This window comes from Anas acuta, chromosome 1, assembly GCF_963932015.1.
Source record: "Anas acuta chromosome 1, bAnaAcu1.1, whole genome shotgun sequence".
Classification (NCBI taxonomy): Eukaryota; Metazoa; Chordata; class Aves; order Anseriformes; family Anatidae; genus Anas; species Anas acuta.
Genome location: NC_088979.1, coordinates 22131681 through 22156734, shown reverse-complemented (window position 1 = coordinate 22156734; position 25054 = coordinate 22131681). Strand labels below are relative to the sequence as shown.

Below are 25054 nucleotides of genomic sequence, written 5' to 3'. Positions count from 1 at the left end.
TTAATCATCTTTTGTCTAATGCAAAGGCACCCAAATAATAGTTATTGTCTACTGCAGACAACACATGTAACAAGCTAAGATCATCAGCAGAATCAGTATTCCTGATAACAATACATACAATTCGCGCTACAGAATAACAAGTCTGGAAGAGAGCCCAGTTGTCTATAATGTATTTTAACATTGAATCTCAAAAACAAGATTTGTGTGTTTTGTTTTTTTTTTTTTCTTTTAATCTAAGCTAACTTAGCATTTGTAGGGTCTGCTAGACTGAGGCTCTAGAGGTTTAAGTCCTCCTGAAACTGGAAAACCGTCACAGATGTCCTTAGCCAATGTAGGTCCAGAAATGCTCCTCAGTTTCTCCATGCACATACATCTGTGGCTTTTCTGAGACAGCTGCCAACAAGGATTAACTTTGCTTGCCCTTTACAGTATTCAGATGCTCATAACCAGTATTTCATGCTCTGATCATCTTCCTGTAAAGGAAGTTGAAGTTATTTTTCATAGCAGTTGTCCTCTCAGATCACAGAACACTCATCTTGCCTTGCAGTCAGAGGAGGAATGAAATATGAACACGATACTTCCAAGGATGATGTAAAAGAGATAGAAGGAATGAACACTCCCCCACCACAGATTCCACCATTAAAAATGTAATGAGTGCCTACATACGATGTTTTGCTTCACATCTGAATATGTCCTAAATAACTAGAACATGTATATGCTCCATGCCCCCTTTTCAAGTTCCTGTCCAGTTTCAAGCAACTTGGATATATCAGCTGAGTTCCCATAAGTTCTATGAAAGCATGGAAAAGAGAGAACTCTATAAAAAAATAGGCTGAACAAACACTGTAAGCTTTAACTTCATATGAAAATAAAGCCTCTGTTAGAAAGAGTTCTTCCTTAATGATGGAAAAGACACAACTGAAATAAGATTGAGACACCAAGGAATTCATCTCTTCATCAAGGTTTTTCTCCCATTGTGACAGTCTGTTGCCTAATAAGGTGCAACTGTCAGACATTTCCCCACCAATTACAGTATCACTAAGGGCCCTCCTGCATGTGGCTTCTGAGACATGAGGATTTAGTCTAACCCAGGCAAAACATGAGTTAAATCATGAGACAAACCCAATGGAAGTCAGCCTTCATTAGCTCTGCTGCAGGTTTTATGATCACTAATATAATTATGGGCTTCAAAATTCAGAATTAACATTAATTGTACTGATTTCTGGTGTACACCACTTCATGTACATGGTAAAATTGATGAATGGTATGTGAAAGGGATTTTTCTGAATCAGCTTGGGTTTGCCAACTGAGTTTTAAGTACTGTCCCATTGCTTACATTAGAAAATAGGGAGAATTGGAGTTGCTAATACTCAAACAAGTTTCCCAAAGTTATCTGAATATAGCAGAAACTCTACAGTCAGTTCAGCAACAACTTACTCTTCCTTTCATTGTTTTTATTCTTCCTTTCCTTGTTTTTACTGATACTCTTATTTGGACATGATAGCACATGCTGTATACAAGAAAGGCTTCATAAGTAGTGGTAACGCCACATAAGAAATCTCATTTATAAGCGCAGGACTTTTTGTTCCAGCTCTAGCTTTAAAGACCTATAATTCAAGCATAGGGGAAGTAGCAAAACAGAAACTGAGATGTACACTGACCTGATAAGGTGTCATGAAGCACCAGTAACAGATCTCTTGTGAGAACTGGGATTTACTAGTGTCATTTTCTAGCTACCTCTCCTTGCCATTTCTGTGGATGCTAAACCTAAAGCATTCTTCAAAGAAAAAACAACCTCAATTCACTTACTGACATTGAAGATTAAATTATACCCAGCAGAACTGGTTTTCCCTTTGTTACTGGTATCTGCTGTGCACACATGGCCACTTACCAAGTTACATGGATTGGGGGGACTATTCCAGTACCTGGATTCAGCCTCTAGTCATGCTTCGTATCAATTAAATATTTCCAGATGCCTGAGCAGAGCCAGTCTAAAAAAGTACCCATGCAATTAATGAGTGCCGTGCATTCTCTTCAGTGCACATGAAAATGGGTCAGCAACATTTTAAAGTGTGCACATGATCCTGCCCTGGGGAAGAAAAGTATAAAAATGTCTTCAGATGCCTTCCAGATCTGGGACTACAAAATACACCACTGAAATAGTGCTCATCACAGACTAACATACCACAGATATTTTTCCCCTTTCTCTTTCAAAGTTTGTTGGGTTCCTGGATTTTACTTCCTCTTCAACCCTCTAAATCTTACCTCTACCTATCCATCCCTTAGTCTTCTTCCAGTTTTCTCACCTAGTTGTTCTCCTTAGATTGATTTCTCTAACCTCTTTTCTGTGTCTTCCCTTCTATATTTCCACTTAGCTTTAAACCATGCTTGTGGTCATACTGTACTGATCATTTCATTAAATTATGTATGAAAACAAATGATAAGTACCATTTTAAGACAGTTGAAGCTGCCAAGATTCTTACATAATTAGGTTAAATTAGCTATGATAGACCTGCAACACTAATAGATTTCATTTTACTCATTACACCTACTGTGGCATATCATCATGCCCAAAGACACCGACACTAACAGCCAGTGCAAGTGGTGTTGTGTTTTATCAGCCTTAGTAAGCCAGACATTAATACATTTCTGCACAATTCCCTGCAGACAGGGCTAGCGCCTGGGTAATGATGTGTGTCATTCTGAGCACCCTCCTGCAATCTGCAGGGCCCAGCCATGCCAGCAGCCATCCTGCTAAATGATCAGTTAGAAGCGAGAATAAAGAGCTGAAGCTGTGCAAATAAGATGCCTGCTTGTAACTGGGAAGTGAGGCATTAGTCACCACACTAACAGAACATCTTAACTACAAAAAGGACCATAGCATATACAAATCAAGGCTGTGCTTAATGCTGATATTTAATAAGAGGATTACATATTGCACATAATCAGAGATGTTTTCATATTCACTCCTCTGCACACCCCACGCAGTTCTCTGGTCACTCAGAAGAGCAACACTCAAGATGAGCTCTTAGAATATAGAAGTTAATAAGCCCTCTCTGCTGCTGAGTTCTCTCAAGTCTGTGGGAAGCTGACTTCTCAAAGACCTCTTCTGACAATCTAAAGCTATTTTACAGAGCAGCTATTTCATCACTGCAACAACACAAGGCTGCATAAACTCTTCCACATCACTTTGATGACATCCACAGAAGATGAGCTTCCTCCATTGCCTACAGAGCTGGATGAAGGAAGTGGTGTCTGGAACAGGGCTTGCAGACTAAGCAGCAAGACCCAGCAGTCACACTGGGCCTTCACACTGGAAACCATTCCCATTTCCTTCTTGTGAAGAGCAATTATTTACAACTTTAAGCTCACACCACAAAGGCAAAGAGGAATCCCCGCCTTACTCTATCCTGTCCTGCCAAAAAGGCAATGTCACTAGGTGGGCCAGATTCAGCCCTCAGCTCAGCTAGCTTAGGTCAGAGGTTGGACTCGATGATCTTGAGGTCTCTTCCAACCTAGAAATTCTGTGATTCTGTGTGAATCACAAAATCATTAAGGTTGGACAAGACCTCCAAGATCACCTGGTCCAACCATCCCCCTACCACCACTGTCACCCACTGAACCATGTCCCCAAGCACCACATCCAACCTCTCCTTGAACACCCCCAGGGACGGTGACTCCACCACCTCCCTGGGCAACCCATCCCAGTGCCTGACTGCTCTTTCTGAGGAGTGTCTCCTTATTTCCAACCCAAACCGCCCCGACACAACTTGAGGCCATTCCCTTTAGTCCTGTCACTACTTACCTTGTGAGAAGAGGCCGACCCCCAGCTCCCCATACCTTTCTTTCAGGCAGTTGCAGAGAGCAATAAGGTCTCTCCTGAGCCTCCTCTTCTCCAAAGGAGGCAACCCCAGCTCCCTCAGCTGCTCCTCAGGGACTCAGGAAACAGATCTTCCTTATAATGCCCTTAAACCAGGTGTAAACAGCCACACATCCTGCAAAGGGCAGCTCTAACTCAGGGAAACTTTTAAATCTACAGACAAGACTGAAGGAAAATAAGATCCAGTATGTCCTGTAGCATTTTTTTCAGGACACCATCTTTTCAGTGATTCAGATATTTTCCCTGGAATTAGTGCAATGAATTTTTCCATTGGATCAAGCAGCCACAGCGGTTTTTGTATCTCTAGCAAAAAAATGTACTCCAGGAAGATAGTTGAGGCCAGCTTAAAGGATACCGCTACTGTAGCAATCATTCCAAATGCAGTTTGCATTGCTATAAGCCAGCAGTCTAAAACTAAATCCAAATCCCTTTAATGACATTTACAAAAAGGATCCTTGAGGATTTTATAATCCCAAGGGCACAGACTGTGTTCTCAATATGATAAAACAATGAAGATCCAATACTCTCAACACACTGAGACTGTTTTTTTATGGAACATATGTGAAGACTGCATTCCCAAGCAATTCAAGTTGCCTTTTAAAGCCCCTGGCAAAATAAAAGGAAATAAGTGTCTCTGAAGCAGCAACTGCAAGACATGAGAAATATCTGTTTTCACTGATGAAGACAAGATGATGGTATGGAGACATTAAACCCTTTGGAAGTGTTATGAATGCAAAGGAAAAGACTAGTTCTGGCAGGATGTCCAATGACAAACCCTACAACAGGCAGGATGGGAAGAGCCAGCAAACCCTAGCAGAACCAGAAGGGTCACGTTCTTCCAAGCAGTTAGTGAAATTTAGCCTCTTGGCAAGTCCCACTTCTCAGAGTGGAATGTCACATTATATGTAATTTCTCAGCATTTGAAAAGCCCTTTGCAGGCACTGCACATTAAAGCATACCATTTCAAAGCAAAGACGCTCCCCTGCCCAGTAAGTCAGTCCTTAACTGAGCACTACACAAGTCAGGTCATCATGGTAAATTGCTTGTACTGCTTCAATAGAAAGTGTCAGAAGGCATCCAAGTACCAGCAGCTTCCTTGCATGTTCACATTCTATAAACTAATTATTTCAGAGTAAGCCCAAAATACTGAAGTGAATCCATAGAGTTCACATTATTTATTCATCTTTGATATGAGAATAGCCATTACCAGGAAAGACTTATGTGAAAGGGCAGAAAAAGTTAGAATTATTCTTTAAATACTTTTGCTAGTAATTTTCTGCAAAAATAGAAAACAAAATTAGAACCAACCCATCATTGCTGAAGAAGCGCAAGTCTTATTACGTAGCAAGAGTCTTTTAAACCATCACCCACAATCATCATCCACACCTAGCTCCACCAGTTGACATCTCTGGAGATTCAAGCAGTGAAGAGTAACAAAAAAAATGTGCAAGAAGCAGGTACAGAAGTGGTTGATGAGAAGCAGACTGGCCAAAAATGGTTCTGGATCAAATACACAGGATTTAGTGAAGATGTGAAAGGTGTCACGGGCTGAGGATAAGCACCATCTACTTTCTTGGCCACAAAGGGAAGACAGAGGTTGGCACAGGTGGCCCAGCAGGGAAGGCCAGCCAGCAGAGAGCTAAACACCAGAAATTTAGTGCTGAAAATCTAAGGGATATTATGGGAAAAACAACAGGATTTGGAGTAAGATGAGTTGCAGGTAACTTACTCCCAGGCAGTAAGTAGCCAACTGTGCCCTCTGCTCAGTGCACAGAAGAGGATGAAGATGTCTATTTTGGTTGCATGCCTTGAGTACTTATAAGCAATTTGCAAAGGTGTCAGAGAGGCTGAGGTGCAGAATGAACACGGTAGGAGATTGGGCAGGTCAAGATTAAAAAAGGAGTCTCAGAAAGAGCTGACCTGAGCAGTGGTAACTTCAACTGTGTAGTGTGGTAGATCCAGGTCAGCCCCAGTCAGAAAAAAAACTGCCCAGGGATGGACTCACAAGCTGTGTCCAGGCAAAAATCAGTGTTATGAAAAACATTTGGAAACAAGCACAGTGTCAACAGGAGTCTAAATATAAGAACATTAATTCTTTCAAGTAAAAATGCTGGAAAAAAATGAGGAAGGGATCATCAAGTAGGGCAGAGTTTGAGGAGACTTGTCAATAGTTGCAAAAAGCAGTCCAGTCATTTTAGCAAATAGCAAGAAAGTACTGTTTTCACATCTTTTAGGCTAAAAATAAAAAAAGCAGAAGAAAAAGTGGCTAGGAAGCTCTGAGAGGTTATTGGAGACCTGTGCTGAAGGAAGCCCAAGGAGATGGGATTCAGCCAGACAGGGAGGTACAAGGAGGAGCTCTGGCCACCAGGACATTCACAGCCTTTGTGACTGCAGACAACGTGAAGAAAGGGACAGAAATGACCAGGTGGGTGGAGAATCAAAAGAGTCAACTTATGAGGAAGACTTACCAATAGTAAAATAAATGAGAAGGATAAGGGAGACCAGGAATTTGTAGGAAAGCATGAGGGACACATGTTGCTGACTCTCGGGGTGCAGAGTGTGGTGACAGTCACTTTTCATTTTCCCACCACCACCACTTATCACAGCAAGCTTATTCTTTACCATATAAATGATAGACTAAAAGTTTAGTACAGAGAAATTCTTCATATTTGGGGCTGGTATAGGAAAAAAGCTTGAGTTACTTTACCTGCTCCTCCAGGCTTTCCTCTACCTCTGTCACTGCCTGCACCATTAGCAAAGCCACCCCTTTCATATCCTTCAAAGTTTCATCTTCACTGAACATTATCAGAAGTCCCCAGAGCTCTAATTTGTATCCTGTTAGTGTTACATGGGAATTAAGCTAACAGATGCCAAGCCAATTGCCCAGAAAATTTTAGTAGAGTAGTCTTTGAAATTTAGTATGAGTGGAACATGTATTCACGGCAAAAATAGAACAATGTAGGTTTCTTTTAGAAGCTGTGACACATTCGTGGTTTCATGTATTCTATTCTAATTTAGAAGTAGCATAGATCTCTAAATACATGAAATATTTATATTACCCTTATGAGCAAAAAAGGGAGAAATGCATGTTCTAAAGATGTACACCTGAGGAAACTCAGGTTTTTCCCTGTTCAGAAAAATCCTCAACATAAGCAACATATCCATTAACATCAGAATATATTCTTCAGGAAAACTTTGGAGATGGCCTCTCTTCTTTCAAAAAAGGCTATTGGTTACACTATATTTTCTCATATTCAGAAATGGATCTATTTACTTTTCTTCTGCTTCTTATGAAACCAGCATGCAAAGCATGCTCTTGACTCCACAGAAACAGCATTTTGAATGCAAGTCATTTTAATATACCGCTGCAATTTACAGGAATGATTTTAAGCAGTATCAGAGGCAATGTTCTCACAAATCAAAACTAAGGACAGGCTACAAGCTTTCTACATTTATTTTTTGAATGATTTGTGTCAGAGGCCTCTTCCTTATAAGTTAAATTCACTTAAGAAGCAGCCTGAATCTCTCCTTCAGAGAGATCTTTATACTTAACTTTATACATAACTATTCACACTGGGAGTAATATTTGGGTGGACAGAAAGGCTTACAATAAAGTTAGATCTAGCAAGATTAGGTGGAGTGTTTTTGTTTTGTTTTCTTTCCTCTAGAAAATCAAAGTTATAGAGGATGGTATAACACTATTCAGTGATGTAATGTGAAAACACTACAGAAAAAAAAAGTTAAAGCCCCTTTAAAGAAAGGGGAATCATTTCTGAGGTTTTTCTTAGCTACTGTGGTGATGGATCCCAGCAGAGGAACACAGACAAATCAGATGAAATTGACTTGAAGTATCTGAATGCTAGAAAAGCTATAAACACTGGACTATGATCCCATTTATTTCCACCAGGAAAAATAACCTAGCCCACATTAATTTACCTGTAAAGTCATTAAGGCAAATATGACTAGAACAAATTCATCTTTGAAAAGCCCTGCAATTCAAGAATTATGAGTCATTCCCTCCTCCAAGCCTCATCATTAAAAATAAATTATAATGCATTTATTTGTCAAGTGTTAGTTTAGCCTTTGAGAGCAGTTGCATTAGCCTTTCTGGCTTCCCCCCCACACACACACACCACTATCTGACCTTAGACTGTAGGGATTAGAAGAAAAATGTATGCATGAGTAGCATGCATGTAAATCAGTCATTAAAGAAAATCTCATTGCATAGCAGAAGATCTGCAAGAAAAATTGAGTAACACTGCTATGAAATACTAGGAATCTACTAGGAAACCTGAACACGGGAAAAACTGTTTTGGGGGAAAACTGTTTTGACCTTAGTCCTTACAGCACGCACATGCCACAGTAAGGTCTCCAGGAATATGGACTAGATAAGAGATATATTGGGAAGAATCAAGTCCCCTGGCCTGCAGAGAAGCAACACACCTCTATGCTACACTGCCCACATTTTAATCCGAGAAAGAAAACGAGATGTAACACCAGCACAGAGCCCCAGAGTACAAAGTCCTTGAATTGGGTGAGAAAGGATCACCCACCATCCCATATCACACGGGCACAATAAGCAGAGAACAGTGATGCAGGAAGCAAGGAAGACTGCAGAGCCCTGCAAACTACAGCACTAGGTTTTGTATAGCTGAAGTGCCAACAACATTCAGACCAGCTAACACAGAGGATGCTTGTGTTTTAGTGCTAATGATCACTTGTGGCTGAATGAGACATTTCCTCAGAAATACAAACCTTTGCTGTACCACTATGTACAGAAATATATTCCTTCTCCAGAACTATCACAAGTTCAAAGCCCTGTGTGGAAATGTTTATATCAGCAAGATCAATAGCACTGCCTTTTATATATCAGAAGTCTCCAGCTCCACAGCTGCTACTTCAGCATATATAAGAGATTAGTAGGATATAAAGGGATCAGGTTCGGCTTGATGTGTTAAGACACTGAAAAAAAAAAATCAAACAGGGAGAGGGGACATTGATTCCAAACAACTTGAGTTTGAGATGAAAAGCGAACAAGTTCCCTGCCATAACATCTTCTGAACATTAATATTTACTGTAAAGCTTTAAAACACCCACATTTTTCTTAACTGTCTTAATGTCAAAATAGATACCCAGCCTGCAGCAGAGCAGAAACTATCACCTACAGTAACCACCTAGCAGAGGGTGGAAGTGTCTTGACTGTTTCAAGTGTAGTTGTCAAGTTATTCATCAGCTGAGGATGTTATTGCCCAGCATTAATTTGGGATTTGCACTTATCAAAATATGTTAACTTCAAGTAGGCAGGATGCTGCTTTGGTAGAGACAGTGTACTCCAGCTGACCTCTCAGCTCTAGCTGCCACAACCCCTTCACAAAGTGGTGCTTACTAGCTCTCTATCTGAAGAGAAGCTCTAGGATTTGACAAAAGGCAGGTTACTTCCAGCTAGAAAATGTGGCATCCATTTGCAGTCAGCTTCCACCTTGCACTGGGGCTGTAACTGGAGTAATTCACAAGTCAGCTCCCACAGAGAAATCTTTTTCATTCCTAAAACATTTTCTCTTCTATATACTTAACCTTACTAAAAGTGCAATTCCCACTGCAGTCTGAGAGGCACAGTCTAGCCCCACAAGACAAAGAGTCTCCTTATTAATTAATAGGTCTTCTTTAAACAGCCTGGAAGTACCCCAGTGTGGGTACTTCCCAGAGGACCACACACCCCCAGGGCCACTCAACAGCAGAACGGACAAGACCAAATCAGGTTTGGCTCCCATACACCCCAACACAGCTTTCCATCACCAACCCAGTGAGTTTAAGCACTTCCAGCAGACCTTCTTGTTCACCCCATTTGCCAACAACACATACCCTGTTCCACAGTGTGAAAAGCACTTTTGCTCATCATATTTCACAAGCTTCAAACAGTAAAAAAATGCAGATAGTGTAACTGTTTTACAGGGCTCTGTATAGGTCCCAGAAGAGACCCTGAGCTGAGTGCACTGAGCAGTGCAAGCACTTTTCCCTGATGCATACCTGACTCTTGTTCAGCAGTGTAGATGTAATTTAATGGGACCTGGTGGGCCATCCCACATTTGCAGGTGGCAACAGTTCTGAGATTACATGATATTTTGGTTCATAACCCTTTGGGAGTCTATAAATGTGATGATAAAGGAACAGAAGTAGGATGGTATTTAAAGTGAAACAGAAACTGCATCACTGGAAAAAGAACAGTATATAGGTCATACAAAAGCATCAATACAGATGACGCCTATTTCTCATTGCAACTTTTGATTCACAATTTCATTAAAATCTGAGTCATTTTTGCCCTCAACAAGAATTCAAAAATTATTAAAAATTAATCTCCTTAATGGGGCTCTCAAATACGTTTCTCTGTAGACCCACATGTGATAAACTCATAGTGGTGACAAAGAATGTTAGAGTCTGGAATGTGTTACGTGCCTTTGGACTCCTTCAGGGCTTCATATGGCCCCAATTGATAAACTCAACTTAAATGTGTAATTTTGTCTGGTAGGCATCCAATCTGAGAAACCCTAAAGTATCAAGGATGCTGTTTTATCTGTAGAAGTGCAACTGACTTTGTATGGATGGGGTCCTGGAGTGTGCAACTCATTGTCCTAAAGAGGAAAAATACAGAAAAAAAGTAAACTTATATAAGAAGTAGTTTTGATGATCCAGAGAGGCAGCCAGGAAGAACAGACCTCAATTGCCTCCTTTTTAAAATGTGTACTTGTAAATTAAGAAGCATTTCAAGATTAGGCATCTGTCCAATTCTTTTTATCATTTAGTGTATTATGCTAATGAGAACGCTGTTTCTTTAATTATCATTTGCAGAAAAAATTGCATTCAATCCCTTGATCTTCCTTCAAACCATCCCAATGCTTGATTCCCCATAGGCTTTTAATCACACAGCTCCAGCGTGAAACTCTGCATTTGAGAAAAAAACTCTTAAAACTGGTTCACTGAGAAAGTTTAAATTGTTTTCTTATCCAAGCTATATCCTCCACCACTTGGCAGCTTAGGAGGAAGGGCTTAAAGACTCAAACAGTAGTTTATGCACTGAAGGCAGCCTAATGCTGAAACCTATTATACTGCATATAACAGACACTAAATGCCAGAACTTGTTAGAGGTAGAGACAAGTGAGCTACAAAGTAACTTAATATCATCCTGTGGCACTTCTAACAGGATTTACTGAATTCTACTGTAAAGAGGCACTTACAGTATTCACAACTGCCAGTGTTAACTTTGTTATGCAAAGTTACCCATATCCCATGTCCATGGGCATTTGCTACTAGTTAAGTGGCTCTACACGTTTCAACACCACTTCTGCTTCTCCTGATGGATATATGCATAACCAAAGCCCTGTCTAGATATGAGCCCCAAAACTGCTTGGTGTGCAAACCTACCCCAAGGCTGGCAGCAGCCCTCCCACACCTGCACTTGCCATGCAGCATCCCCAGATTCATGTGATGCCAAAATCCATGCATGGGCTCAAGGACATGGGCCCTGTACACCCTGAAAGTGTCCCCTTCAAGGGGACTTCACAGAAACCTCATCATCTTCAGGGTGAGACAAGAGGCTGCACTGTCCCCAAGCCTAACCTACCTCACCACTGCAGGGAGGACCAAGGGCCATCATCAATGCACACGTTCTCCTTCAGAGATGTGGACATTGTTAGGCTTATCTCTTCTGAAAGACCATCTTCACAGGATCACAGAATCATCTAGGTTGGAAGAGACCTCCAAGATCACCAAGTCCAACCTCTGACCTAACACTAAGAGGTCCTCCACTAAAACACATCACTAAGCTCTACATCTAAACATCTTTTAAAAGACCTCCAGAGATGGTGACTCATCTTCTGAACCATCTCTGGTTTAAGCCTCCAAGGCAGGCTTGGGAGCCCCCAGCATTCAGAGAAGAAGCTGCTGGCATTTCTTGGGTTGATGAGCCACAGCCACCTCTGAATCAGCCTTCTGATATTTGCTTCACAGCAGCCCTGAAAAACATTGATGTTTACCAGGGTAATTCCTCATGCAAGCAGAGCTGCACCAGTGACATAGACAGGGGTGCTGGGGACAAGTAACAGCCCCCAGACCTGCTACAGAAAGGAAGAAGGAAGGGAAGAAGGAAGTTTTTTTTTTGTTTTAGTGCACAGTGCAATAACTAAGCAGAATGTATACACCAGTTATGGTGTATCAACGTAGAGCTTAATTGCAGTATACATTGCATGCTGTGCTTTCATCCTGCTGTGAAACTGAAAGAAACACTGGATTTCTGGATTATTTATTTTTTTTATTTTTTTTTGTAAAGCTAAGATACAAATCACTAACATCTTGAAGCAAAGTATTTACAAACAAATACTCTGACATCTCATTTATCTGTTTTGCCATAAAATTGGCTTATATGTGATTAATTACAAAAAATAAGCACAGCATGCTTTCATGCACTTTTCCTTTGAAATCAAGGTCACACTTTGTTTTGAAATTCAGAAAAAAACAGTATGAATAATGTGATTATCATATCAGAAGGTTCCTCACAAGTAATTTTAAGTGGGTTAAACCAAGGGCTTGTGAAGTTGTTTCTATTGTGTCACTGCAGGAGGATCGTTTCTTAGCCCTTGTCTGTACCCTTCATTTTATTTGACTTACCTGATGTACTGAAAGCACGCCATAAAGTAGGATCCCTCATAACTACATTACAAGACAATGATAAAAGTTCATTCTTGTCCCAAAGCATTTACAAGCTGATTCCTGCTCCATAGACTCAATCCTAGTTAGGATGCTGCACCTCAGAAACAACCACACTGTTCACGTATTATTCATGGGAACCTGGTAACTTCTGTAATCCACCTGAGCACATTCACCAAGCCCTTCTGCAAATTCTCTGCTCAAGATACTCTGCTACACAGACTCCTTCGTGCTAAGCATGGTATAATACTGGGAGATGTGGATCTTTCCCAGATATTTGGTTTGCATGAAATGGTCACATCCATCATCTGCCTGGGCAGCTCTCTACCAAGGGAACAAACTTTCACCAAGGCTAGGTCAGTACAAGTCAGTTCTGGTGACAGCAACATCATTATGTTAACAAGTTATTTCAAATAGTCATAAGCTAATTTCTGCATGTATGCTGTTTTAAAAAACTTTTTTTTTAATTAGTGATTTGAGAAGCAAGCACTTAAGACCACGCTTGTTTCACAAAGAAGAAAGTCAACGTTTGATCTCAGCCACTGTCCTCTCCCTCGGCCAGTGTGCAGAGTGAGCCCCAAAGCTGACCACAGCATGAACTCCATCCCATGAAGTTCACCACATCTGCATTCTCCCACCTTTGCACAGCAGCAACCACAGGCTTACAAAAGACCACATGGATTGGGAGCTGCTGACTGCAGAAGTTATTTATCTAACTTCTATATACTTCTTCAATATGAATTGTCAAAGCACTTGACTTGTGTACTACAGCACTAACAGAAAGCAATGCCTTCACCAGTACTGTTAATATTTCAATAGTTTTTTTTTTTTTTTAAAAAAAAAAAGGGCAAACTATTCATTCCTCTGAATACTTACTTACAATTGCAATGACAGGGCTCAGTTTCAATTGAAATTTGAATTGCCTTTTTAAAATGAAGCTTAATTCTATTAAAAGATAAAAACATGGTATGGTCATGCTAAAAAGTGACTTATTCAAGTAAAAGAGTATGGACAAGATAAAAGCCATGGACACTACATGTACAAAGAAAACAAACTGGAATATTGGCAAGTCACAGGATGAGACAGGCTGGGGTCTGCTAGAAGTTCTTCAATTGAGATAAGAACAGAATGAGGTACTCCTCAAGCATATATACTCAAAGTTACAAAAAATACTGTCATACTTCATTTTATTCTAGCAGAGAATCTGTTCTGGAAGAAGCACTTACTAGAAGATTTCTGGAAAGTCTACAAGTACTGCTCCATGGCTTAGCACCAGAAGAAGTCAGCTCCAGCTAATGTTATATTGACTCCTACCGGATACAGGTGAACCATTTATCTAGGGATACTTTATTACATGCCAAAAAAATCACTGTGCTACAGCCATAAAAGCTTTTTTTGGTTAAAGAATTATAGCTAAGGAAAGTGACAGCAGCAGCAAAAAAAACTGTAAAACAAACCCACAGTACATAACAGATGGGGAAAAGACACTGATAACAATGAATACAAATTAACATTGCAGAAATGTACACGAATGATGGAAGTGAAAAAAAAACAGAAGCCTGGTAAGGTTTATAACAATAGGAGCACCACCCTAAACGTAACAAGAGTAAGTACATTCCAAGCTATGGCTTCAATAACTAGTCATTCCAGACTATAAAAAAATCAGGAAAAAACAAATGTACTTGACAACTGCTTCTACTCTGTTTTCAGCAAGATGCAGGATGCTCTATTCAAATCTCAGTGATAATGACATACCTCCCATGCCATCAGTAATTGGAGAGCTTTAAATAGCCCCTCAATTAAAAACATGAATTCACTACCACAGGGCAGACGTGCCAATAAGTTTCATGATGCAATGACTGCTGTTAAACATGACTGCAGAGAGTTGAAATTGATGCGGTATTGAAAAGGGTTAAGTGGGATAACCTAAGCTGCTATCGAACTGTTCGACTGACATCAGCAGTAAGCAGCATCAGGGAAAGGTTATCATGGGACACAATCAATAAGGCATTGAAAGACAGAGGCACAATTAACGCCAATCAGCACAGCTGTATGGAAAATAGGTCTGGTCATGTAAATCTGATCATTTGTATGCAGTTACATCATCATTTGATAATGGCAGTGCAGTGTGCTGACATGACATATTACTACTCCTAATTTCACATCATACATCAATTTAAAGTCATGCAATACATAAAGCCCTGAATTCAACAGATCCACCATACCTCCACACAGCTACTACATAACGAGTTTTAGAGGTGGCTAATTGGAGAATCAGCATCTCAGATAACAGATATCTTGTCAGTCCAGGTAGAAAAAACAATTGAGGTACAACATTTGGAAGCTGAAGAGAGCTACAGACTGCCTCCAAGAGCAAGGCTCATTATTTATTTTAACAATTTACCTGTGACATGGCAGATTCGTTACCACTGACACCCTTTAAATCAAGGCCTTGATCTCCTTCAGGAAGATATGCTGAACAAAGGAATTAAAGGACAACTGATATACCCTGTATTTCTTTGACCTGTGCAGAGCAGGCAGAAAAAACTTATTCACGTGGTCCCCTCTGGCCTTTAAATTTGTAAGTCTAGGAAACAATGACCCAGACATTAATAATCCCCCTGGAATTTAAAGCAATAAGTGAATCATGCTTAATCCATCCGATACAGTATAGGATGTCTTGAGTATTTCTATGAGATTTCAATGGTAATCCCATGTTAAATTACTGGATGACTTAAAATATTGTTAAGTTGCTTTCCTGAGTTTCTGCTTATAGCTGAAAGCAGCTACAAAACTATTAGAGGCATTTCACTAGCTGTTTGTGTAAATACAGATGTATAGCATCAACTCTCTGATCCACAACTTCCCATGCAGACCACTTCAAGCAACTCCTTGGCATTATTGAAAATAGTTTCCTATGAGAACAGCATTGCAGTGCTGTCAGGATACCTCCCATCGAGTACAGGCATGAGGGCAATGCACTGTAAGCTCATACAGATCTCTTGAGCAGGGTTATGCTTTTGTATACCCACTATCTTCACACGCAAAGCTCTGAGATCAGTATGAGGAAAGTGAAAGGCACATTATCTCCAAACACACAACACTGGGTCCTCTTTGAAAGAAGAGAATAGAGGAGTTTGAAACTGGCCAGGAAGCTTTATTCTTATTTAAAGTCTTACTTTGACTACAGTAGACACGTCAGCTCAGAAAAGGAAGAGGACACATTAGTAAAAACAAGGACTCAACACCTGCTGATGAAACATACTTAAGGCAAAGGAACACTTCAATGGGACATTTTTGAGATACCTACATAGAAATTACTTGCTCTGCTCTTTTTATCTTATTTAAAGATTAAACAATACTGAATCACTGGACAATTCCTGCTTCATATAGTAATATAGTCTTTCATAATTGTCATCCGAACACTGGAGTCCTCAAACTAGGAAATCCACAGTCACAGAGAATTAAGAATACTCAACAGGGCTCATATGTATTCCTCACTTCAGGTTACTTGCGCTTTTTGGCTCCATAGCCAAATTCCAAACCAGGGTCCAACCTTGGACTTCATCCAGTTAGTGGCAGTGAGAGCTGGGCATGGGTCTCAGCCGCAGCTCTCCCTAGGCACAGGAGTTGTACAGCTTTAACTTCACTGCTGGAGTTAAAAGGCTTACAACCCCACTAGTGAGAAGGCAAAAACAGTTATCTGCTTGTAAAAATGAAATAATTTGTGCATGGGTAATTCATAAGAGGCAGTGATGTGAATTTTTGTGCATCCCTTACTACGAAGTTTTGCAAGTGTCCTCAAAGAAATGCACATCCTTTCGTCCTTTTGTGTCAGGCAACAGTGCAGGAACATCATGTGCCACCTGTAAGCCCAGCAGGTGTTTCTCCCATTGCATGTTTAGATGCCTGACTGCTGTGGGATTGTACCCAAGATGCACATGCCACTCAGAGACAGTTACACCCAACCCAACCACCTATTTCCTCAGCCAAATGCACGTCTGAGTGAGCATGACTTGCCAGAGAAGCAGCTTTCAGCTTGGGTAAGGGGTGGGTTATTCCTCTCCAGACTCCTGCAACCATACATTTCCTATCTGATACATGTGCTATCTAACACATGATGTAGTGCTGTCTCGTGCATCTGTCCAGTTGAAGAACCCCTTGGAAGCCAGGATCATGCTGTGATTGAGCCTGATGTCTGCTTCACCTTTCCAAGCCCTACTAGTCCTTATTGTGTCTGTAGCCTGGGCTGGGGAAGAAGATGGACACGATAGCATTTCCTAAATCGAGTGGGATCACAGAATGCCCTTGGTAATAACCTGGATTTGTGGTTTTTGCTTGTGTGGTATCAAGCTGAGGAAAGAAATCAGAGTCATCACCCTTGAGTGATTCCTCACCATGCTGCAGGCTAGAGACATTCCCACAGGTTTCTCTGGGGTCCTGGCTGTTTCCCAGTTCTGGCAGGAGCTCCAGGCCAGACCAGGAGCAAGTCTCCCCAAAGGACAGAGCAATGTTTTTTCCAGGTCTCCAGATTTACTCCAGCCAGGCCAGTTTTTTTTTCTCCCTGCTCCAGGGACAGGATCAGACCTGCCTGCAGGAGATGCATACCCAGAAAGCCACGCAGTTATGTGGACAGTTGATTTTTCTTGTCCTGCTGTACAAGCCACTGTGGTAGGAATGACATAGCACACAAATTTGACCAAGCCCTTCAAAGTCATCCACCAGATTGTCTCGCCCTACTAACACACAAGGGTTTTTTTTTTGTTTGTTTGTTTTACAGGTATGACATCATTGCTGACCTTCCAGAGGCTTCAGCAAGCACCATTATTGCTCACAACTACCAAGCACAACTTCATGTCACCACAACATGACTTTACTAGGATCCACAGTCATCTCCCAGACTGCAGAATTACACCTTCCCTACTGTCCCAAGCACAAAAGACCAGCTTCAAATATTGTCATATCTTTAAAAAACAACTCTTGACAGTCCAAAGAACTACACAAAGGAAGTAACAAGATTCAGTTTAGATATGAGTCTAAACTAGCATAGCACATTTTCCAATATACATTATACATACCAGGCAAAATTCAAAATCATTAGGGAAGACGTCTATTTACATTTGATAATTCCCCCAGTACAAGAGCCTCATGGTTCACTTTGAAGTCACCTTTATCTACATGGCTTATAAAATTGTTGGAGGGCGTTTTCTTTTTGTTGGACAGAATAACACTAATACAAAAATCAAAGACCACTTGCAAAAAGAGCTCTCTTGTGGCAAACATTTATAAGATTAAATCAGACAAAAACAGACGACACTTACCCAGAATGCTGGAAAAACAAATTTTACTTCCATTGGTGATAGTTTACCCTAGAAGACAGTCCCAGGGTGGAAACCTTTAAAAAAACAAACAAAAGGCTCGTTAGAATTAGAGTAGGTAACAAGGGCAAACACCATCAAACCTTTTGTAAACACTCTGCTAAAGATCAAACATCCTGCACTTCTGATTGCTGTCCTGTCTCAATTTCCTGTCATGAACTCACAGATGAGTTGATCCTAGTTAAAAGTAACTCAAATGAAGCAGTGCACCTACCCTGGAAAAAGAGGAAAATGCAAAGCTTTGAAATAAACACCATGTTTTCTGTTCCTCTTCCTCTGTAAGACCTTTAATGCCAGTCAATGCTCTTAAGTGAAGTTTAGGTGCACAAACTGAAGGGGAAGCACAGATTAAGCTTAGTCAGGTTTTGACATATTTACAAAGATCAGTATTTAAGGGACTTTGTGCTATTCAGTCCCCTGATCACATGCCACATTTTGATGGAATAAGAGCAATGCATTGCTAATTCAGGGAGATTTAGCTGAATTTGTTTCTGATGAGATCATCCAGGAAGAGTAGGGAGGGAAAGAGGAGAAACCAGAGCTAGAAAGATCATCCAGAAAATACGTAAGTCGAGAGATGATCGCAGTCACAAGAAACAAACATCACATAATGGTGGTTATGGTACCAGAGATGACAGCTCAAGCCAGAGAAGGAAAGAAAGCCAGTCCTGAGATGTGATAAGAGGTCTTGAGATGTACTTTTACAAGTCGTAAAAGATGCCAAAGTCAAACTGCCAAGAACCTCAGTGAAACTAGATGAGAATCTTTCAAGTAGGACCGATCAGACCATGTATTAAAAAGCTTTGCCATCCTTTTTGTCATTAGTTCATTGACATGTATTTGTATAAGAGAAAAGGAGAGATTAGAGTGAGGAGTTAAAGTCAAAAGTGCAAGAGAGACCATACAGAGGGATGTGACTGTAGGACAAGCAGAGCAGATGGACAACAGAAGAGACCTGTATGACAGGGCAGAGGAGAAAGGACAGCTGAGTTAAAACTGAAGTCACAGAATCACAGAATTTCTAGGTTGGAAGAGACCTCAAGATCATCGAGTCCAACCTCTGACCTAACGCTAACAGTCCCCACTAAACCATATCCCTAAGCTCAAGTCATAAGACAATTTCTTCTTTGGGTTTCGAAGCAGGTGGAGAAAAGTTGGATGAAAACTTAGATACTAGAAGATGAAAATACAGATGGGATTTAAGGTAAGATTTAATTAAATAGTAGTCTTTAAATGTTTTATTCACATGCAATTTTTGGTTACCATTCTTGATACATTTCATAGAAATGTGGTAAAATCACAAATCCAAAGAAGCCTGCAGAAAAATTTGCACTAATTACAATGAAATTTATACTTCAGCAACAAATATTAGGTATGTTCTATTCCTCCCCTTCCATTCCCCAACAAGGCAGGTTGCTTCTTTGCAAATAACTCCGTTAAATTAAGTTGCACGTTCAGCCTCATTAGCCACCATCTCTATCTTCCTGCAGTTTTAATTAGATAGGTCTTTGTGCATGGTTACCTCAATCCTTCCCCTAAACAACCCCCTAACATTGCTTTTTATTGCACCATTCTTCAAATGCTCCTAATTACACCAGGGGCTGCCAGCACTCTCAGAGCAGAGCTCTCCCATGGAAAAGCCAGGAGGTGCAGCCTGCACCAGAGGTGAAGAGGCACATGTACCCTTAGGGCAAGTCTAGGGGGTTAGATGCTTTTCCATGCTGTTTTACCCACTTTAACCAAGACAACAGATCAGGAAATAGGGTCAAGTGAAGGCTCAGACCTGCTTCAGGGACACCAAGCCACATGGAGCTGACTTCTCACTGCAGCTCCCCTCCAGCTCCATGAGCTCACTTGCTGGTCCACCACCTTCACATCCAGCACACAAACACAGGGCAGGAAGGAGATCCTGCCACCTCACTGGAGTCAGGGGAACATCAGAGACCCCTGAATTTCAGATTTGTGCCTGACTGCAGCTTCTGCCACAAAACAACCCCCAAGTGAGCCAGCATTTCCCCATGGGAAACAGGATGTGGCACTGCCCCACAAGACAAAAATCCTCAGGAAGACCTTCTCCAGCAGCCTTTAATCAAGGGTCTGACCTAACCTTCAGTCTTTTTTTTTTTTAAATCAAGCTCAGGAGCAAACAAAGGTGCCAAAAATCACACAATTAACTGCTTCCAGCTGGAAATGGGGGGGGTAAAGGCTGATTCAGCTCCACCCCAGGGGCTCAGCCCCATTCAGGCCATTCCTGGCCACCAAGGGTCAGGGCAGATCACCACAGCTGCTGGGATTTATGCAAGAGACATGTTGCTCCCGGCTCCTCTCAAATCCCAAAGATACTGCTGTTATGTAACAGGAACAATCAAACCAGGCAGCTTTTCAGAGATTTGATTCTAAAACTGCTGAGCAGCTAAAAATGAATGTGCCGTGGTGTTTTCTGCCTGCACCAGGTTAACCTGAAAGCTGCTGCAGCTCACAGCGACTCAGCTCGCACATCACCTGAGGCATCAAGATCCAGAAGGTGAAATAAAGCAACATTTGCCCATGTTCCCACCAGGTCCTCGGGGGAGCACAAAGCTCTGTGTCTTCTGACCTAAGCCTCAGGGCTTTCATTTCTTCAGTATCAGTGGCTGGCTGGCTCCGCTGACATTAAAGGATTACTCACATGAATAAAGGCAGAGGACCTGGACCTGAACTTTGCAGTGTGGACAAAGCAACGCTGTCCTAGCTACCAGCTCCTGTTCCTGTAACATCCCCTGCCTTGTGCATGCAGCAGTTTGAGTTCACCGAGGCTCAGGTAGATTATTTGACTACTGTTCCCTTTTTTAAAGCCTCCCTCTATCACATTGCACCAACAGCTAAGCAGCCTTTTCATCGTAACGGCAAGAGAAGAACCTCAGATCCCAGCAGGCTGCTACACCAGAACAAACACATTCATTCCAAGAGCACAGCTCTGCCGGGTGTACTTGACTGCGATTTACTTGTGAATGTCTTCTGAGCACAGCATCCTGCCAGCTTTCCCTGTGCACAGCATGCCACGATTCCTCCTGGCATTCTGGCATGAACAAATTACATCAGACTCAGAAATGTTGAATACAAAGCTTTATTTTTTCCCCCATCAATCTAACTCTTATTGAATAACATCAACGCGCCCTGTAGCACAGAAGTACACTACTCAGGAGTCATCCAGTCCCTCTGAAATTTGCTAATAGTATAAGCTTCAGAATTATTATGAGGACTGCAAGCAAATCTCAGGTGGCTTAAAGGGTTGTTCCACATGCCCCGTGCAAAGCTTGGCAGAGACAACACATGCCAGAGGGCTGGAGCATCTCTGTTCATCATCCAGCACTACTAGAGCATCTTTGTTCAGCTATCCTGCCAGGTTGGCTTCTTGGCAGCCTTAGTATTTTGCCATAACTTAGAGCTGCCTGGAGGGATAATAACCACAGAAGCCAACTCATTTAGGATAAGCTATCAAACAGTTAAAATCCAAAAGCAAAACTTAATAGAGAAACTAATTAGCCCAGCATGTGTTTTGGATGCTTGTTTACTTTTAAGCTATGATTTCAAAGGGAAGTCATTCTCCTGTAAGTGCTTGCTGAAGTGATACTCACAGCTGTGCAGAGAAAGAGCCCAAGTTATGCCTTTCTTCCAGCCCTGCATCCAATGCAATAGCTGCCTCAAAGTTTATCTCTGGGTAGAACAGCCTGAAGGCTCACACAAGGAGCAGCAACCTGTACAGCACACCACCAGCTCAATAAAGGGTCACGATCGCAGACTGGGAGTGGAATCCAAGGAATTTTGCAACTGATGCTCTTGCTAGTTTTAGGGCTTGCATAAAATCACTAATCTGCATGTGATGTCACTACCAGCAAAGCCTGGGAACTGCTGCTGCACCAGATGCTTCGAAGGATTAACTCATTTGCAGAGTTTTGATACAGATGACTCTGCTGGAACAAAGTGGGCTTCTCCATGCAGTTCCCAAATGCCCTGCAAGAGTGGGCCAGCATGCTCCCTATTTCTGGAGAGGAAGCTAAGGGCAGTCTTAAACTCACTTTAACATAATTACAGAGGAACTTAGATCTGCTTATCTTCCAGCCAGGGTGCTACAGAGGTCACTTTCTACACTGTAGAGCACCTTTAAACATCAGCCCACAAGAGCAGAATAACTTCATCTCTACCAAAAGCCAGTTCCTGCCCTGAAATGTGAAGGTTCGCAGGCCCAGAAGCTTTGACAAACTGCCAGCTTTATAGCCACTTAATTGCAATAACAATTCTTCCAATAAATTACTATGACGACTGCTTAAATAAAGCCTTACAGGCAGCCCTTCCTTGTATCAAGGAAGTCTTTGTACTTTTTAGAGGTCTTCAATGTTTTTCAGACATACCTTTCAGCTGCACAATGGTAATCTGATTCTCTAGCACAATGGACTAACAGATCTTTAATTGACATAAATCAGTTCCTCACCCTGGAATCCAGATCATCAGATAACAGCCTTGCTAATTGCAATGGGCAGAACAAATTAGGCTTCTGGAGAGCAAAGCATCAAAAGTATACCCAGCCAATGTAAGATAGTGCTGGAATAAGTTACAAAAATCCATCTGAATTACTTTCCTGAAGACTGTTCCAATAGGTTTGAGTCTGTAAGGAGCTTGCTATTGCAAAATCATCATGCACCTAAGCTTTGCTGCTTGCTACTTTCCACTTGCAACTACTTACGACCTCCTCAACAAAGCTGACTGCAGAATTTTCTGTAAGAGTTGCATTTAAACAAGGCCAGCATGATTATAAATAACATGCTAATGCACAGTCCTTTTGTTGGGAAAGCATTTGCTAAATCTGACATGTTTCAGTAGTCTTAGGAGTTGGACTCAACAATCCTTGTGGACCCTTTCCAACGCAGATATTCTGATTCTTGTTAGCAAACCTCAGCATCCAGCCAGCGTACCTCCTATTGTACCACTTGTTGCTGACATTTCAGCATCTTTAGTGACATGTCCATTATTATGCTTTATTTTTCCTCCTCCAGAGTGCTCAATCAAATATTAAACCACTGTACTAGTCTATTGTGCTTCATGTTATCTACCAATGTGTGACTCTCCAGAAAACACATTTTTGGAGCCTGCAGTTTGGTCTGCAGTTCTGTCCTACACTGATTTCTGGTGACTCCTTCAGGAGTTTAGGAAATAAAGAAGCTAAAGTTTTACTTATGAATAAAAGTTCTTGCTTATTACTATTTCTTACTGGATACTGAATTCCCTGCCCAGCCTCTGATGTGCTGCTGTGCTTTACAGATGTGGAGAACAGCAGTTCTGCAATATCTGTACTGCTAATTCTTGCCTCCTTTATCTCATTAAGTATCTAGCATTGCTTGCTATATCCTGATGTATTTGGCATAGAAATAGACACTCCAGAGATGTGGCCCAGAAGTGTTAAGCTACTTTCTTCATACAGTCACTATCACTACAGACAACACCTTACAGAACTTTACCATAGGAGACACTGCTGAAAAGGCAAGTAGTTTTTCTATCAGACCCAAACCTCTGCCTGTCATTTGTTAGATCAGTAGCCAAATACCAATTTCTGTCCTTAAAAGATGAACATATGGAAGGACCTGGTATCATATCAAAAGTTACTTCAAATGAGCCACATGGACACAGCCTTGCAAAGCTTTCCTCAGCCCCCCCAGTCTCATGCGGTGATTTCCAAACTGACAATACATTGCTGAAAGGCTCACTTACAAAATCCCCCTTTTGTACATTGTGCTGCAGCTCTATTCTGCTGGAATTAAGGCGCTGATAAATAAAGCAAGAGTGAGAAGTTAATCTCCATCTTCACACACGTAGCTCGCTGCTACCACACTCCTGCAGCACAGGCTGTGCTGCTCTCCCCAGCAGATTGCAGAGATGGAAGGAGACAAGCAATCGGGTATATTTAATGGCATTGGAAAACAACAGACCGGCTAAGAGTTCACAGAGCAGGGGATATGGAAAAGCCCACACCCCTGCTTCAAACAGGGGGTGAGAAACAGTGATACCCACAAACACTACACAGAACATACAGAGAATATAATAATTCTGTAGGAAATCAACCCAGAGCAAGGCATTTCTGCATCACATTACATCCAGCTCAACTGCTGCCAAGTGCTTCCTTCACGCAGCCATCCACCGCGAAGTTACAACCTGCGTGCAAACACTTGACATTTAATTATTGTGCTACCGCTACCTGAATACCCGCAAATATTTCCAGCGCTTGACTTGTTGGGAAGTATTTATTAGGGTTTTGATCTTTGAAGTTGCATGCAGTGATGAATGGCCAGGCTCTTTTCATGCTCGGAGCAACCAGGCTCAGCTGCTCGCTAGTAGGGAGGGGAAAGGGAGCAGCCTAAGCAGAGTTGGAAATTGCCAGCCTGGATGAACAGCTCTTCAAGAAGAGGTGCTTATGAGTAGGGAGAGCTGCACCCATCACCCTGCCCTCCACATTTTTGCTTTTTCCCCTCGCGCCGAGGGGAAACACTGGTTCATAACTCACGGTAGAGGCTTTATTTGCCTTTCAGCAGCGAGGAAAATCGAGGTGCACCTCCTCGGAAGGGTCACCGGGCTGGGGCCGCGCCCAGCGGGATGCTCTCCCCCTGCCCCTTTCGCACCCAGAGCCCGGAGGCCCCCATGACGCGGCGCCCCGCTTCTCAGCATCCTCCAAACTTTCGCAGGAGCGGACCCGACACCGCACACCGCCCACCCCAGCCAGCAGGGCTTCCTCCTTCCCTGCTCTCCCACCCCACGGAGAGGCTCCCACGCACCCGATATCCCCTCGGAGCACAGCTCGGGGACCGCTGCGCATCCCCGGCGGATTTTTCCACCCAACCTCCCCATCCCATCCCCAGTCCCCCCATCCCACAGGGATGCGTGGCAGGGACAGAGGGCAAACCCCACGCACTCCCGTGGCGCTGCCCCGCGTGGGGCAGCGATGCTGGGCTCTCACCTGCCTCCGTTTCTACCTCCTCCTCCTCCTCCTCCTCCTGCCGGCAGGACGGAGCGGGGGCCGCCGCCGGCCTCCTTTATATAGCGGCGGGGGGCGCAGCCTCCGAGCCGA

At 42.1% G+C, this 25054-nt stretch overlaps 1 protein-coding gene across 2 annotated transcripts in view; it reads right to left on the bottom strand.

Annotated features, from left to right (window-relative positions):
• Window positions 1–25021, bottom strand: part of MTUS2 (microtubule associated scaffold protein 2) — a 274429-nt gene extending 249408 nt beyond the window's left edge. For both annotated transcript variants that reach the window (XR_011093125.1, XM_068672307.1), the window contains exons 1-2: window positions 24944–25021; window positions 17902–17975 (exon numbers count right to left, since the gene is read on the bottom strand). The gene's annotated coding sequence lies outside the window, so the exon portion shown is untranslated. The remainder of the gene's footprint in view (window positions 1–17901; window positions 17976–24943) is intronic.
• Between the last annotated feature and the right edge of the window lie 33 nt (window positions 25022–25054).